The sequence below is a fragment of the Cryptomeria japonica genome, chromosome 10, assembly GCF_030272615.1.
Source record: "Cryptomeria japonica chromosome 10, Sugi_1.0, whole genome shotgun sequence".
Lineage (NCBI taxonomy): Eukaryota > Viridiplantae > Streptophyta > Pinopsida > Cupressales > Cupressaceae > Cryptomeria > Cryptomeria japonica.
Genome location: NC_081414.1, coordinates 586520396 through 586539694, shown reverse-complemented (window position 1 = coordinate 586539694; position 19299 = coordinate 586520396).

Here is a 19299-nt window from a genome sequence, read left to right as displayed (position 1 = left end):
CTCCTTATCAGCCTATGAGATGAGGGAAGTAGGTGGTGAAATTTCATAGAGAGGGGTTTCCTTAGATACAACCAAGAAAGGGAAAGAAGAAACAATAGGTGTGGTAGATAATGACTCAGACACTGCTGAAGCTAACTTTGTCAAGAAGCTTAAGAAAGGATCAGGTAAATACAAAGGTAATTTTCCATTCAAGTATTTCAATTGTAGTAAGATAGGACACTTTTCTTCTGAGCGTTCATATGAGAAGAAAGGAGATGATGAGAAGAAAAATGTGAAGAGCATGGGTAAAGAAAAGGTCAAGAAGTTCTACAAACCAAGGAGAAAAAACTTCGGAAAGAAGAGCAGTCTCTACACTATTGAAAGTGATGCTACTGATGAAGAAAGTGTTTTTGATGTAAGTTGCAGTGAGGATGAAAGAGAAGTCAATATTTTCATGGCACAAGAGGAATTAGAGATTGTAGGACTCAATATGAAAATCATAGCTATCTTGATAGTGATGAGGAGGATGAAGTTGAGGCTGAGGTAGATCATGAAGGAGAACTTGTGTGTTCACTTGAAGAGATCAAAATGTTGAGGAAAGAAAATAAAAAGTATAGGAATGTTGTTGCTAAGGAACAAGACCAATTAAATAGGTGTCTTGAGGAGTCTGAGAAAAATATTACAAATCTGAAAAACTCAATTGGAAGAAGCCAAAATAATGTGTGAGGTGACAAAATCAGATTTGGAAGGGAAGGAAAAGGAGTGTCAAAAATTGGAGAAATATATTGCGAATCTCATAAAAGAGCTCAACAAGTGCAGAGATGATCTCAAGACAACAATAAAGTATGAGAGTAGCACTAATGCATTACATGACATGTTGAAAAAGAAAAAGCACTCAAAATACTCTACGGGCTTAGGATATGAAGTTGGCCAAAGTTCCAACAGTGGGAATTCTTCTAACAAAGACATACATTTTGTATCTACTATCATGAATGATCATGAACACACTCTCACTGTCAACAATGCTATAAAGAAGAATTATGTTGTTGTTTCCGCAAAGAATAAACATGTTGATCCAAAAGGAAAAACCAAGGTGGATGATGAAGGTTTTAAAAAGGTCAAGGACACAAGGAAGAACTCAAGAAGACTGAGTTATGCTGCTCCAAGGAGACCAATGAGAAACACCTTCAACAATAATAACTGGTATGCTCCTTAATTCCATGGTTATTGCTTCAAATGCAATGCTTATGGACATAAGATTTTAGATTGTAGACATATGCTTAGGCCTGCTCCTAATTATGTAAATAAGAATCCTTTTGTTGTCCTAAGAGATGTAAATGTCATATGTTATAATTGTAATGGTCTTGGTCATAACAGTCATGAGTGTAAGAGAAAGATAATTCAGTTATATAGTAGCCCCACTATTTCATCTCTCAATAAAAATGTAAAGTACTATTATTGTTAAAACTTCAGTCACATTGCCAAGCATTGCAAGTTAAGGGATACCAATCATAAAAAGAAATCAACAGAACCAAAAACAACATCCAATCAGTATGGTACAATAGAGAAAAGAAAAGAGTCCAAGCAAATATGGCATGGGGGATTCACTTAGTGAACCTGGGGTTATATCACCTGCGTTCATGGTATACTAAAGAATCCCCCTATTTTCAAAAAATATTTCTCTAAACTCCCTTTTTTCCACCCCCCCAATACATAGCTTGAATTAAAAGCCCCCCCATTTTCACAAAATATTGTAGTTTTTCATAGCCCGAATTAAGCACCCTCATTTTTGGGATATTAAACCCCCCAATATGAATGTACATAATATTATATTGCCTATTTAGTGAAGCCCCCATGAGATATGGGTTGAAAAGGAGAAAGATAAGAATGAATCTAGTTTTATTTTGCAAACAACACTACATGCAAAAAGGAAAAATCTATGGGTTATTGACAGTGGTTGCTCCAATCATATGACAAGAGATAGGAATAAGTTCACTAGGTTTGAAGATTGGAATGGTGACTCAGTTAGATTTGGAGACAACTCCTCCATCAAGATAAAAGCTCATAATGTGTACTATATTGAAGGACTGAAACACAATCTACTTAGTGTGAGTCAAATGTGTGATAAAGGATATAAGTTTAAATTTTACTCCAAAGGATGTGAAATTAGAAAGGAAAGAAATGGAAAAAAATTTGCAGAGGGCAAAAGGACATATGGAAATGTCTATAACTTGAATGAATTCTTTGAGTCTCAATGCATGGTGGGACAAGTAGATGAGAGTAGGTTGTGGCATAAAAGGCTAAGACACATAAATTTTGACAATCTTGTCAAGGTGAGAAAGAAAGGATATGTACGGCACATACCTCAGATTGTTAAACTAGCTAACACTATTTGTGATGAGTGCCAAAGAGGAAAGAAAACTAAGGTAAGCTTCAAAATAAAAGAGTACTCAACTACAAGGCCATTAGAACTTGTACATACTGATTTGTGTGGTCTAACTAGAACAAGACCCTTTAATGGTGAGAAATATTTTATGCTACTCATTGATGACTTCTCTAGGATGACATGGGTTACCTTCCTTCAAGACAAGTCACAAGAATTTGAAATATTTAAAATCTTTAAGAAAATGGTTGAAAAGGAAAGTGGATGTAAACTGAAACACTTGAGAACAGATCGTGGAGGAGAAATCACATCAAATGAATTTGAGGACTATTGTGAAAGGCATGGAATTACAAGACAATATTTAGCTCCTAGAAGAACACAACAAAATGGTGTTGTGGAATGAAAAAATAGGACAATCAAGGAGATGGAAAGAACTATGTTAAATGAATCAAATCTGTCTAATGTATATTGGAAGGAAGCAATCCACACATCAATATACACACTTGATAGGGTGAAGCTAAGAGTGAATAGCAAGATGACTTCATATGAGTTGTGGTATGACAAAATGTTAGGTCCCAAAGACAACTAAGAGGGGGGGGGGGGGGGGGGCGCTGAATTAGTTGTCAAATAAATTCAAACCCAAAACAACTTAACTAACTTTTCCTAAGGTAGGTGAATCTAGTTTTATTTCTGACAACCTTACTATCTTCATTAAGTTTGTTTTTGAAAACCCATTTGGTTCCAATTACATTTTTATCTTTAGGCCGGGGAACTAATGTCCAAGTGTTGTTTTTCTCAATTTGTTCTAATTCTTCTTCCATAGCTTTAATCCAAAATTTATCTTCACATGCCTCATTAACAGATGATGGTTCAATTTGAGAAATAAGACATACCTCTTCATTTGCCAATCTTCCTCTTGTCATAACTCCTTTAAACTTATTTTCAATTATTTGATCTTCAGAATGATTCAGTCTTACATACCGGGGTGTCTTTGTTCGTTGTTGTTCCTCAGTTACTGTGGAATCCTCAGATGATACGGGGGTAACTGGATCTTCATTCTATACCGGTGGATTTAGAGTAGATTCATTTGTCAAAATTTCTATTGCCGGTTCAGAGTCTATATACCTTGAAGTTCCTCTGAATTGTTCATCAATCTTTACATATGTACATTCAACAATTTTCTGCAATCTTTTGTTAAAACATCTATATGCCTTGCTCTTAGATGAATAACCAAGAAATATTCCTTCATCACTTCTAGGATCAAATTTTCCAATATACTCATCTCTTCTAATATAACATTTACTTCCAAAAATTCTGAAATACTTAAGAGTAGGAGTATTACCAAACCATAGTTCATGAGGGGTCTTAGCAGTTTCACCTTTGATGTGAACTTTGTTGAATGTATAGACCATTGTACTAACTACCTCTCTCCAATATACATGTGGTAGGTTTGCTTCTGATAACATACTTCTTGTTGCATCCAACATAGTTATGTTTTTCCTTTCAACAAATCCATTATGTTGTGGTGTCCAAGGTGCTGATAGCTATCTTTTGATTCCATTTACTTCATAGAATGTATTAAACTCCTTAGATGTAAATTCTCCTCCTTGATCTGATCTCAGACATTTGATTTTCTTATGGATTCATTTTCAACCATTGCTTTGAACAGTTTGAACTTTCCAAGTGCTTCTAATTTTTCTCTGAGAAAAGTAACCCAACACATTCTAGAATAATCATCAATGATTAGCATGAAATATCTATCACCTTGTAAGCTTTTAGTTCTAGCTGGACCACATAAATCAGTGTGAATAAAATCAAGAGCATTATTGGATTTTTCTGGAATACTTTTGAAACTAGCTCTAACTTGTTTTCCAAATTGACATTCCTTACATACTATATTCTGAGGTTTGACAATTTTAGGTAAATCTCTAACTACCTTAGTAGTACTGATCTTCACCATGCAATCAAAGTTTACATGATAGAGTCTCTTATGCCATAACCAACTTTCATCAATATGTGCAATTAAGCATGTCTTTTCACTGTTATTCAAATGAAAGGTATTACCTCTAGTTTGATTACCAGTTGCAATTTCCAGACCAGTTCTATTCATGATTTTGCATTTTCCATTTTTGAATTGTAACTGAAATCCTTTCTCAACTAATTGACCAACACTCAAAAGATTATGCTTTAATCCTTCAACATAGTGGACATTGTCAGTGTTATGCTTACCATCAAGAGATATTATACCCTTACCTTTGATTAAACAGGCTTTGTCATCTCCAAATCTCACTAAGCCTCCATTGTATTCTTGAAAGTTCAAGAATTTACCTTTGTCTCATGTCATATGATGTGAGCATCCTGAATCAATGATCCATTCATCCTTTACTTCAACTTTAGCTGCCAAGGCTTGTTCTACCGATTGAGCAGTAGGTGTCAATTGATCTTTTGTTAGAGCAACAAAAACCCATCCATTGTCTGATGGATCCTCATCAGAATCATCAGTCACACCTTCATCAGCAATGTAACAAGATTTGTCTTTATTCTTCTTAAATTTGTATCTCTGATATTCAGGGTTAGGCTTGTATGTTCTTCTAGCTTCTTCTCTTAGTCTAGCATGTCTATCAGGGCATCTTGAAGCCATATGACCAATCTTATTGCAGTTAAAACATTTAAAGGGTGCTTTACCTTCATACTTACTTCCAACTGGACCTTTAGGCATTTTCCTTGCAAATAGTGCTTCAAGTTCTTCAAGTTCTTCATTTTCTTTCCTGCTTTCTTCAAGTTCTCTTGCATAAAAGGCTTTCCAATCAGATTTGTCAAATGATGGAGCAGATGTTGTTGATGCTTTAAAGGCCAAATCTATCTTTATAGTAGCAACATGACCAAATTTTTCAATTTCAAAAGCTAAAAGTTTCCCAATTAATGTATCCCTAGTAACTAATGTATTAGGCATTGTTCTTAACTCATTTATAGCAGTGACTTTCATTTTATATGCCGGTGGCAATCCTCTTAAAACTTTTGAAACAATTTCATCCTCACTTAAGGTTCCTCCACAATATTTAATAGCCCCATGATTTATTGATCTGATAATACGCTCAAAAGTGCTTCTCTTGCTTTGCAATCATTTTCCTCATCTTTAGTCAAGTTGGGTGGAGTGGGATGACTCTGAGTAGGAGTAGTATAACCATTCTTTGTAACATCCCAGATGTCTTTTCCAATGCAATTTAGATGTGTCTCCATTCTGATCTTCCATATGCCATAGTTGGTTCCATCAAGTTTAGGACTGTCCTTCCTAAAATAGTTAGTAGACATTGGATCTCCTCAAGCTATTAAACTTCTGCAAAAGAGGACTAGGCTCTGATACCAATTGTTAGGTCTCAGAGACAACTGAGAGGGGGGGGGGGGTGAATCAGTTGTCAAATAAATAAAACCAAAAATAACTTAACCAACTTAATGCTTAATACCAGTAAATCAGTTCAATATGCTGGTAGATAGTTTTAATAGTTAATTGCTATACCGGTAAGGAATAGTGCATGAAACATAAAGACAAAGTCATCCACAACACATAACACCAATATTAGTATGTGGAAACCCTGTAAGGGGAAAAACCATGGTGAGAAACCTTACCCACAATCAGATGATACTACTGCAGATAGTAAGTGTACATAAATGGGGTCTGCACATGTAGAAAGGCCAAGCACCTAGAGCTCACTACTCAATCACAAAATGGGAGTCACACTGACTACAGTTGGATGGTTAAATCCAATAAGAATGTACTGCACAAAATAGCATCTTCATATGTTGGATTCAATACCGGTGTAGTTCTGATTGTCTTCACAAAAACCCTTCTTCAATCTTCAAATGATGTATGCATGTATAGCTCTGCTTATTCTCGCATATACCTTCACACAGTCCCTTTTCGCATTCCACCTTTGATCTTACAAATAAGATCTTACATTTATACCATAACCTAAGACCAATTTTAGTAGGTCAACTCTACAAGATATTACAATAAAATATCCAATACAATAACCGATTCAACATGTCAGCTTAATGCATTTACAACAATAATTAATCATCTCCATAGCGTGCCATGCTGATCTGGAAAAGATAAACCTGTCGGTGTAACCCTGGACCTATTTGCCGGTAACAACAAATATGCAAATATGAATATACCAATAAACAGAATTCTGGGACAAGATGTCTGAACGATGTCTTCGACATTACCAAGTGTTTTCCATATCATTCCAAGTGTCGGTGATCACTATATCTTGCCGGTGTATCAGATACTAGTGACTGTGCATGAGTCACTTGCTTGCCGGTGAATGTTGTTGATTCTCCAAAGTGCCAGAGTTGATAAGTGTTTAGTAGGTGTTGACATCAATGACAAAACCATACCAAAATACCAACACAAAAAACCCTTAGTTAAGTACTTCAATGTGTTTGGAAGTAAATGTTTCATTAGAAGAGATGAGGATGGTCTAGGTAGCTTTGAGTCAAGATGTGATGAAGGAATCTTTTTAGGCTACTCAACTCACAATAAGGACTATAAGTGTTTCAACCAATGCTTAAAGAAAGTGGTTGAAAGTGTATATGTGAGAGTGGATGAGGACTTGCATAAAGGAAGACAAAATATGGTAAATCGGGTTGAAGAACCATATGTAGAAGATGAAGAGCAATATGAAAGTGAAGAAGAGGTTATCAACAAGGGCCCAAATAGATCTGTGCCACCCTCCTCTGACTACTCGTATGGTAGTAGTGCACCTACCATAGGAATACGCAAAATCTGGTAACAGTCCTCAGGTGTGACTGTCATCTCTCCCGTAGCAAAATGGAAGGTGTTGGTGTCACTATGCCACCTCTCTGCCAAAGCTGTCAAAAGCCCCCGGTTCACAGTGAACCGAGGAATATCCAGGAGAGAGGTCAATCCACATCTCTCGATAATGTCCAGGTCAGCCTGTGACAACCGCGGTATCAATGTCCACGGTCTAGGAAATCTCTCCCTCGACTGTACCACGCCCAATCGCTCATGTCAACACGCAAAACAAATCCAATATCAGTTTCCACATCAAAACAAAGATATCAAAATCAAACTTACATCAACAACATGAAACAATTTGCTCATCTACATCAAAGTTCAAAATCCTATCATTTCATATCAACTTGTAAAACAACTCAAGTTATCAAAAACCATATCAAAACTTGTAAAACAACTCAAGTCTCCACAAACACATAAACTTGTAAAACAACTCAAGTTTCCCACCCATAACAGCTTGTAAAACAACTCAAGTTTCCAACCCATATCGGCTTGTAACACAACTCAGGCTTTCACACACATTGAACTTGAAACAGACCACGCAAATAAATCATATTCTGATCAATACAACAGATTGATATCTATACATAACTTGGAAATTCGCAAATCCAAACAAGTTATACCAACACTCATATTGGATAAATTCATCAAAACACGACAGGCAAACAAAACAAGTTTTCAAATCGGCCCATCCTGCAAATTTTTTTCCGATGCGCTAAAACAGTTATTCAATGCACTAACAAACCCCCACGCACTAGGCTGCTTTTCCTACATGCTAATCTATCTATCCTATGTGCTAGACTAACTCTACGTGCTAATTTTCTCCCCCCATGCGCTACCTAACCCACCCTATGCGCTAGACTCTGTCTGCGCCCTAATCTATCCCTCCTAGGCACTACCCGTTTGGCCCTATGTGCTAGGTTAGTCCGACGCGCTAAACCCCCTTACCTATGCGAACCCCTACGACCCCTATGCGCTAGGTCACCCCTACGCGCTAACCTGCTGAATGGATGCGCTACCCAACACTTTCTATGCGCTATTCTACATGCACGCGCTAACCTAATAATTTTATGCGCTAGCCTATCTTTTTCGGATGCGACCCCTAAATTTGAATTTGATGCGCTACTTCACACTTCGTATGCGCTACTCTAGACCCTAGACGCGCTAAAACGTTAAACCAGAACTTTGAAAATCAAAAAACGACTAAAAACGACAAAATAAAAAGTCCAAAAGGGGTCAAAAACGTTGACTTACTGGTGGTCCACGCGCTACAGGTCTCCGATACCTCCGAACGCGCTCGAATCGGTGTCTTTGATAAGGAATGGGCATTTTCTCTCCAGAGCAAATTCTCTTTCTCCAAAGTCAACAAAGCACAAATGAATCTAAATCAAGCCCTTTTCCCCTTTTATAGGAGGAAAATGAAATTAGGGTTAGCCAAATGGACCTGTAATATGGTCGCGGTCTCCCCTATACCATAACATTTGTAACTTATCGGGAGATGAATCAATTTGCACACTTTTCACATGCACGAAATCATACACATCATACGCAACTCATCAAATTAAATCAAAAAAAATTTCAAAACAATTGATTCATCTCTCGAGGGAGCATCACCATCAAATATCGAATCTGGGGCATCACACATCAAATCAAATCTGGGGCACGACTAGCAAATCAAAAGAGCGACACAAAAAAATTGCATTTGATCATAAATCATGATAAAGCATCATTTTCTTTGAAATAACATGTGCACACATGTCACTTCAAAGAGGGGCAAAATGTAGACGTATAAAAATGACCACATTCCTAAATGAATATTTTATGTTCATTTCTCTATTTGATTAAATCAAATTTAATTAAATTATCCACCTTCCTCTATTTAATTAAGTAAATTATACCATTTAATGAATAAATCATTTTATTCAATTAAATCCCCCCTATCCACTTTTAATTAAATTCAAATTTAATTAAATAGTTATCCTAAAATTGAATAAATCTAATTTATTTAATTTCCCCAAATTGCAACCAAATTGAATTAAATTATTTCAATTAAATCCTATTATCCCTCCATCCACTTGCAAAATCTCAAACCCCTTTCTAATCCCTTCTAGAATCTTCTAATCGCTTCTAATTAACCTAACCCCTCCTCTAAACTTTGTCACATCCCTAAGCAAAGGGAAGTCACTTCTCAAAACCTCAAAGTCTTTGATAACCATTAAAGGTTTTCAACCTTCAACCACTAAATGGCTCAAAGTCTTTGAAAACCATTGAAGGCTTCCAACCTTCAACCACTTAATCCCCAAAGTCTCCAATAACCATTAATGGTTAATTCAAACCCTCCTACATGGTTAAAACATTTGTTTTGACTCAACCTCTACCCAACCCAAAGGTCTCATCAGGCCTTTAATGCTTTGACCATGATTATCTCTTAGTCATTTGCACAAAGGTTTATCCTTGGATTAACTCCTAATCCAGTGGATAATCCTAACTTAGACTTGACCCTTAGCCTCTAGATAACCATGAGGTCTTCTCAGGCATTCAATGCCTCCAACCCCTTCTTTCAACCCAACCCTATGTTGACACTTGTCACCATTTCATTGGTGCCAATTGTGCACATGGATCCCCAACTTTCAAACTCAACCCTTGATTAAACCATTCAATCTTGACCATCCATTACCCTGTTTGTGCTATAAATAGAGCTCTCATTCCTCCATTTTAAACAATCATCTTTCAAATTTGAAGCATTACACTTATGCTCAAATTCTTTCAAGCTTTCTCATTTCATATGTGCTCCTCATTTAGCCTCTTTTAGATAAGGAATTAGACTAATATGCATGTTTAGAATAATTTCTTTATCATTTTAGCTCAATCATAGACTAAATATAGTATGCTAGGATAGTATTCATACTAATCTTGTCATCTTATCATCTAGTTTATTGCATTTCTAAGATCATACATAGCTTAACATCCATTTCATACTAAAATATATCAAAGCATCCCTCGTTCTTACATTTGTCATCCCTAAACCATTTTGCTCAGTGATCTGAGAGCAAAAACATTGGTTTGAGGGACATTGTGAGATAGAGAACCATGGGACCCTCCTTGGGAAGCTAAGTAATACGTTATTACTCCATAGCTTGCACCAAGAAGTCCTGTGTGTGTGTGTGGACTAGTATTCTAACATATTTTCACATATTAAGTTTTATTCGCCCACTTTTCCCGCATACATTTCTGGCGCCCACCGTGGGGCCCGACCCCAAATAACAAATCGGTTTTTCAAATTAATCACTTTTGCAGGTCCGCGAGAAACAGAAATCAGCGTGTGGGAAACATTCCCTAGCGCATCTGATTGACAGTCTAGCACATCCCGCCTACTGTTTAGCGCGTGGGGTCTACACTCTAGCGCGTGAAGTCTTTTCTTCAGCGCATGACCCCTCTAACATTTTCCTGTAGGTCTCGACATGGACGAAACACACAGTAGCGCATTCAATAAATAGAATAGCGCATACGATCCATAGTTCAGCGCTTATAGTCCATCATCCAGCGCGTGCAACTCAAACGTTAACACATTAAATTTTTAATTTTCCTGCAGGTCTCAGCGCAGGAAAGAAAAAAAATAGAGCAGCGCTTCCAACTCACAGAGTAGCGCATCCTGGCAACAGTATAGCGCAGAAGAACATCAGTTTAGCGCATCTAGTTTTTATTGTAGCGCGTGCAGTCCATTCTGTAGCGCATCACAGACAGAGAAAAAAAAATAAAAAAATTATTGTAACCGAACTGAAATTTTAGACTTGTGGAAGTCCCCCAAATTCTTTAACATTTTCCTTTTCTGGTTTGCTTGCAGGACTCTAACAAATTTCTTGCAGGTGGAGTTGACGCCATTTCTTTTAACCGATTTCTTTTGTTGACTGCAAAATCGAAAATTTGCTTTGTTGACCATTTCCTTTTCATAGATCAGAAAATCATTATTTTAAGGTAAAATGAACATAATGTTTTTGTGGAGCTACATCTTCGCATAGATTTTAGCAAATCACTGATTTGAAAGGATAAAATAAACCCAATTGATTGCTTTGTCTCGAAAGTGGAAGTAATATGCTCTCCCCTTAACTGGGTGATCAAAAATTCAGCCCACTCTTACAGCTTTCTTTAAATTCAAGCATTTACATCCTTTAGCAGACCTGCCTTCCCGAGGAGTTGCAATCAACTCTTAAAGTCATTTATGGCCGGTGTGAAGGGAACGACCTAAGTGGGAAACGACTTTGACGCGAAGAATTCCAACCCACTCTAATCAAATGTGGAAAGTGACGAAAGTCCTTTTCAACAGTTGCGCGCAGTGATTAGCCTTCCCCCAGTATCCTCGAGATACGTAAAGTCTTTGTTCTAAAGGTTGGGAAGCCTCCTGAGGGAGTTTATCACTGACGGTCAAACGGGAAGCCTGATTACGAACCATAGAAATAGAAACTTTGAGCCGAGTCAGTAACCAGACATTTATAACATCATAGTGCAAGGGTGGGGAAGAATCCGCCCCCAAGATTACTCACCATATATCTCCCAAGATAACTACTCAATTGTGAAGCGATTCACTTTGAGTTAATTTCTGGCAAAAGGCAAAAAAACGGGCGCCCTCTAAGGGGTGACACGGTTGTTTGAGCTGACGAAGTATCGAGACTAGTGGGCTATGATGTTATTTATGACCCTTGACTAAAGAGTCTTTCTGAAGTGTATTACTTGTATCCAAACCTGTTATAACATCGAGGATTTGAACACATCCTTGCAAGAACATACACTTTTTGTTAGATTAGGAAAAATGGTTGTACTTTTTGTGCTGTGCTTGCATTTATTATTTCAGAAAATCATCCATCACACTTGAAAATTTCTCAACAAAATTCAAAATCCTTGAGAAATCAACCAAAAAGAAAAATCAGCGCTGTTTAGCGCATAAGAGCAACCTCTTAGCGCGTGGAATACTTCTGTTAGCGCATCCAAACCTCAAATTAGCGCGTAGGGTCAACATAGTAGTGTTTTCATCATAAGACAAAATAGTGTAAAGTCCTTTAGCGCATCCCAACAACAGTCTAGCGCGTGGAAGCAACATCTCACCGCATGGGAACCAATAATTAGCGCATAAAGTCTAAAAGTTAGCGTGTGACAGACCCAGTATAGCGCGTAGCTTTTTCAAAAAAATTCGACAACAATTTTCAAGAGTCCAAACTTTAGCGCGTGGAAGAAACAGCTTAGCGCGTGGCATAGCAACATTAGCACATAAGGTCGAACAATTAGCGCGTCGAAAACCCAGGATAGCACATAAACTTTTCAACTGTTAGACCGCCATTTTCAGAAATTCCAAACTTTAGCGCGTGTCTAGGGGTAGCTTAGCACGTGTGATCATTCTTTTAGCGCATCAAGTAAATTCAGTAGCGCATGTAGACTCTGTTCTAGCGCGTGATCCAAAGCCGAAAAACAGAGAGCAAAACCGAGAAAAATTTTGAAATTTCAAAAACATTTTTAGAAGCCTTTTTCATTAAACATCATTTTTCATCAAAACAGAGTGACAAAAAACAAACCATTAAAACTTTTCTCAAGCTAAATCTGTGTCAAAAAAATTTGTCAGAATCCTAAACGAATCGCACAATAAAGGATGTCTCTCCTATCATAATTCGGAAAATTTCATCATCAGTATCAACAGAATCCTTTACCATCTTACGGATTTTTATCTCAAACACACTTGTTTAAAATTTTCAAATTGTCAAATCCAGTTTCCAGATCGGGAAGCTTTTATCCATATCATTTGACACCCTTTGTCGTGAAGGGGCATCTAAACCTTCACTCTGATAAAGTAAGATTTGAAATTTTCAAAAACAAGAATCAACTAAATCCAAATAAATCAAAGGAAACCATTGATCACTCATGCATGACTAATCTCCTTATTCTGAGAAGAAAGAACCTCTATCGTAACATCACGTTGAAGAAACAACAACCTAGTTTTTCCAAATTAATCAAGAGAAATAAGTTTTTATACATCAATTGTCAACTCTTCAAATCTCATCGGGTATTCCTTCATCAGGTCAAAAAGTATATCCAAAACAAATCTAGCGAATTTGACAAAGAACCCTTGAAGACAAGAGCATACTGTCAAAAGTCTGCTTTTAATCAAACCATAAACCACAGCGGAAAAATCAATCCAACATTCTTACCCGACGAGTGCATCACATATAACACACCTCGACCAGAACCACCAACCCCCGAGCAACACATCAAAGAGACTTTTGTTCCTTTCATCACTGAAAGTTTCTACTAAAATGCCTGTCACTCGCTCTCAACGAGACAAACAAAGAGAGACACACGCAGAATCAAGTATGAATCGCAGATTATCAAATCTTTTTGAAGTTCCACCCGTAGAAGAAACTGAAATTACTGAAGCACTTCTTCGGGAATGTCAGGAAAACCCTTCCTTCCAAAAACTTGTAGAAAAGCTCATGGAAAATGACAAAGAAAAGTATTTGCTCATGCTTACAAGTAAAGGCATTAAACTTTCTGAAGATTTCGATGCAAACATTTTTCAAACTAGGTCTCGACAATATACATATCAAGAACAACAAAGAGAAGAAGAAACTCACATACTTGAACAACACATTCCAGAACAACACATACCAGAAATGCGTATACCTGAGCTCGAAACTCCAGAACAAAACATACCATTTACCACACCTTTTCAGCTGAGAACAAATACGAGAGAAGAACTCTTCCCTCAACAAGATAATGCACCTTTGATTGCTCTTACTCAACAAATGCAAATGTTGCAAAGACAAATACAAGATATGCAACAAGGGACAACAGTACGGTACTCTTTAAATGAAATCTGTCCTTATCCATTTGACAGAAGATTGAACATGGTGCCTTTTCCTCCAAACTCGGACGTTCCCAAATTTGATAAATACGATGGGAAAAGTGATCCCCGAGATCATGTTCGAGAAGAATTTTGCACACTGAGCCTTGAATTTGCTCATGGTGACACCTATTTAATGAGGTTATTCCCTAGGAGCCTGGGAGGGCAAACCATGGAATGGTTATCCAAAATTTCGCCACCTGTTAGATCATTTGATGAATTGGTTAACAAATTCATCACCCACTATTCCTACAACATCCAACATGCCATAACCATGCTAGATGTTTGCAACACCAAACAAAAGAACAATGAAACATTCATGGTGTTCCTTCAACGCTGGTGACGCATGGTATCCAGATATCCTCGAGATATTCCCGAAAAAGAGAAAATGGAAATCTTCATCGATAACTTGAATGGCGAAATGAGTTACAGACTAAAACTTCAATGCATACCATCTTTCGCTAAATTGATTGAAAATGGCATTCAAGTAGAAGAAGCATGTGTCAAAAAGGGAACACTCAAATTCTACAAGGAAGGAACAAATTCATCAAATTACAATAATCAGAACAACACCAACCTTGACAAATCTCGATTTTGGACTCGAAACAAAAACGAAGGCAACAATGAATCATATGATCCCAAATCTAAGCAACTCGTGCTTGCATTATCCGGAAATCCTCAAAATCCAAAAAATCCTAAAAATGCTACCCCCAGTGCTAACACATATGCACCAAACAATGATCACAGACAACTCAACACGAACAACACCAATGATTCTCAAAGCAAAAACATGAATCTAGGACCTAACAACAATCCACGCAACAACACGAACAATTTCCAAAAGCGTATCTTCACACCACTGGGACAATCATTAGAATCCGCATTCAGAGAACTTTTGGCAAATAAGATTCTTTCTTTGCCTCCAATCAACAACTATGAACCCCCAATCAAACCACCTTGGTGGAATGATTCGCACTATTGTGATTTCCATCGCAATAAGGGTCATAGAACAAACGAGTGCATGAGATTGAAACACATAGTGCAGGACATGATTGATCGAGGTGACTTAACGGTGGATGGTCTCAAAACAAATGGTGATCACGGAGCCTTCAAAAATCCTCTCCCAAATTACAACAAAGATGGAGCATCAACTTCAGATGATACACGCGGAGCTCATATTAATCACATCTACAACAACACCATCAACCACATATCAGCTAAAGATCATCAAGTCAATGTCATCACCATTCGAGATCGGCATGATCACGAATCTGTCAATGTAACAACCCGAACTCAGAAATATGTCTTGAAGGGACATAATGCACCTACAACTATCGCACCAAAAATCCACTATGACTTGGTTAGCCAACTACGCAAGACTCCAACTCAGATATCTATCCTGGAATTATTGAAACTATCACCAAAGCACAAAGACATATTGGAGCAAGTGCTATTGGAAACAAATGTACCTCAAAATCTGGATACAGATAGATTTCAAGCCATGGTCACCCATATGACAGGACCTCATAACCTCACCTTCTCAGAGCATGATAATACTTCCTTGAGTCATCCACATAATACTCCTCTCTATATTGAAGTCATTGTTTGCAAACACCGAGTAAAAAGAGTCTTAATAGATGGAGGAGCCGGACTTAATATATGTACTTTAAAGCTTATCTGTGCATTAGGCTTCTCAGAAGAATCTATTGATCCTTGCAAGAAAATTACCATAAAGGCATATGATGATGAGGAAAGGTCCTTTAAAGGAACAGTGATATTACCTATTCAAGTAGGACCAGTACAAAAGGATACTATATGTTAGTTCTTAGATATTGATCTCACTTACAATATCTTGTTAGGACGACCCTGGATACATGAAATGCAAGCAGTACCTTCTACATATCACCAGTGTGTCAAGTTTCCTTATGATGGACAAGAAATCTCCATATCAGCTGATCACAATCCATTTCAACATTGCAACGCAATGGGGGCAGCCCAAGACAGTTTGGTTCCTCATAATAGAGAAAAGCAGCGATCCTTGACATCAGATCTACAAACAGCAAAGCCCAACTCCTTATGGGGAGACTTCAAGCAGAAAATGCAAATAAAAGACCAAGGCATGGGAGAATACTCTTTGGAGCCTTTATGTTTGGCAAAATTGCCAACCTCACCTAGATCGCATGGTTTGCCTACTACATCAACACAACTGGCTACTCAGCCCATCACTAAATTTGATGGTACCTTCATCCAATTGGGTACTCTAGCACATGAATCAGAAAACAAGGACGTTCTTAGCTAGTTGTACAAAGATGAGGAAGAAGATCATAGAGCAGTCGCTCTGGACATGGTTCTACCAACACACCTATATAGAAAGGGCTACTTAATCATGAAGCAAATGGGATATGGCAGTAAAGGACCTATTGGGAAATGCAAAGAAGGAGTCACTGAACCTATAGATCTTCCTTCACAACCTAGTAGAAACAAAGTAGGATTGGGTTCTAAACTCACGTTCCTATTGAAACGGCCGACACACACAACTACAAAACCTCAATGGAAGGAAAAGAAGAAGTACAAAGAAGAATCCTGGCAGGAAGCACTTTTTGATTCAGCAAAAACAATCCACAAGGCATGGGAACGTCAAGATCAGAAGTTACATCAGGAAAAGCTTCTAAGTCATAAGAAGGCCCTATCTGCAGTAGTAGCTCATATTCAAACACCAATATCTCAAGAACAAATCATGTCATCTCCAGATACCGTTATTCCTCCCCGAGGAAGCACAGTCTATGAACAAATCCAGCAAGTAGAAGACGGATCTGATACAGAATCTACAAAAACCATCAAAATGGTATCAATCATCAAAGATTTGTTTTCACCATACAACACACCTGTTTGCAGCACAGATAGAATCTGGGATGATGCCTATGAGATAGATTCCAATGAATATGAATGGGGTACCTGCTCCAATGCTACTACCGATATCCTGGATGATACTGATTCTATATCCCTTTCTCAAGAAGAACATAACGCAGAAGATAGACCTCTTGAATTTGGACCACAAAATATCTATGACGCCCAGGAAAGCGAATAGAAACATTATGAACAAGTCTATGTGGAGAATGATACCATCGAGGACCTCGACGAAATCCTGGACTTCTTTAAAACCAAAACCCAGCATGATGAAAACTCTATCCTAACACTTACAGTAGCCGAACTTGATCCACCCAACGATTCCTTACCACTTGTCTTTCCTGACCTCATCGACTGGGACGAACCTGAAATCTATGATATACCAATTTTCCCAAATGATGCATCTATTATCCATTACCTATGTACTGTAAATCCGGAAACAGGCTCTACCGGTGAACAAAATAACGATATCTGTCAATCAGGGAGTGCCAAGTTTCTCAGTCACAAAAATACAACAAATAAAGGATATGATGCTGAAAACCAGTCAATGGTAGCTCTAGATCATAAAAAAGTAAAAATAAAGGACGCATCTGAGGGTGAAAACCTTTTTAAGGCACCTAACAATAGGAGACTTGACACTCTTCCTGAGCACTTTCATGAGAGATCACCCATTTTGATTGAGCCCACTCAATCAATTAACATTGGTACCACAGAAGCAGCCAGAAACATACACCTTGCAGAATCTCTAACAGAGGAAGAAAGATCGGCATTCATCATCTTCTTTAAAGAGAAGCAAATTAACTTTGCTTGGTCATATGCTGATATGCCCGGAGTAGATCCACACTTAATCATGCATCACTTGTCCATTTCTACAGGAGTTAAGCCAGTCAAGCAAAAGCTACGAAAGATGAATCCACAGGTGGCACTCATGGTCAAAACTGAATTAAAGAAACTATTAGACGTCGGATTCATTCGACCCATTGACTATGCAGAGTGGATTTCCAACATCGTTCCAGTATCAAAACCAGACGGTAGTATCAGAATCTGCACTGACTTCAGAGACGTCAACAAAGCTTGTCCAAAAGATGACTTTCCTCTGCCAAGTATCGACATAATTGTAGATCTCACAGCAGGCCATGCAATGCTCTCACTAATGGACGGTTTCTCAGGCTACAATCAAATCAAAATAGCTCCAGAAGATCAAGATAAAACCACGTTCACCTGTCCTTGGGGAACGTACTATTGGAATGTTATGCCTTTTGGCTTAAAGAATGCAGGGGCCACTTATCAAAGAGCAATGACCACAATATTCCATGACATGATGCACACATTTATGGAAGACTATGTGGATGATTTACTAGCTAAATCCTTCACTAGAGCTGAACATCTTGGCATCCTAGCAAAAAATTTTGATCGATTGGAGAAATTCCAAGTCAGGCTTAACCCTAAGAAGTGTGTCTTCGGGGTTACATCAGGCAAGTTACTAGGCTACATAGTCTCAGCTAAAGGTATTGAAGTAGATCTAGCAAAGGTACAAGCCATTATGGACATGCCACCACCACAGAATATCAGTCAACTCAAATCTCTACAGGGATGACTTCAATCAATCAGACGATTCATCACTCAGCTAGCAGATAAAAGTCTACCATTTAACCATTTACTACACAAAAATGTACCATTCAAATGGGAGGCCAAGTCTGTAGAATCTTTTTACCAAATCAAACAGTACCTGATGAACCCACCAGTTCTAGTACCACCAGTCGCAGGAAAGCCACTTATCCTATATATCTCAACAACTGATATATCACTGGGGGCACTATTGGCACAAGAAGATCAACAAGGAAAGGAACGCGCCATATATTACATCAGTAGGACATTGAATGGCTATGAACTCAACTATACATTCATTGAAAAGGCTTGCCTAACAGTGGTCTTCGCATCTCAGAAGTTCCGACATTACATGCTAGCACACACTATAAAGCTAGTGGCAAAAATTGATCCTCTCAAATATCTACTCAGCAAGGCCGCTCTTACAGGCCGATTGGCTAAATGGGTCATGATTCTCGGTGAATTCGACATCCAATACACAGAAAAATGAGCCATCAAAGGACAAGCAATTGCAGATCAACTGGCTGAAGCACCGCTACCAGGAAAACAAACCATGGAGGTTGAATTTCCAGACAGAGATGTTCTTGCTCTTTCTACCAAACACTGGACCCTATACTTTGATGGATCCTATACACAACATGGTTCAGGGGCCGGCATTCTATTCATCACTCCTGAAGGACACACCCTACCAAGATCATATAGGCTTATGTTTCCATGCAC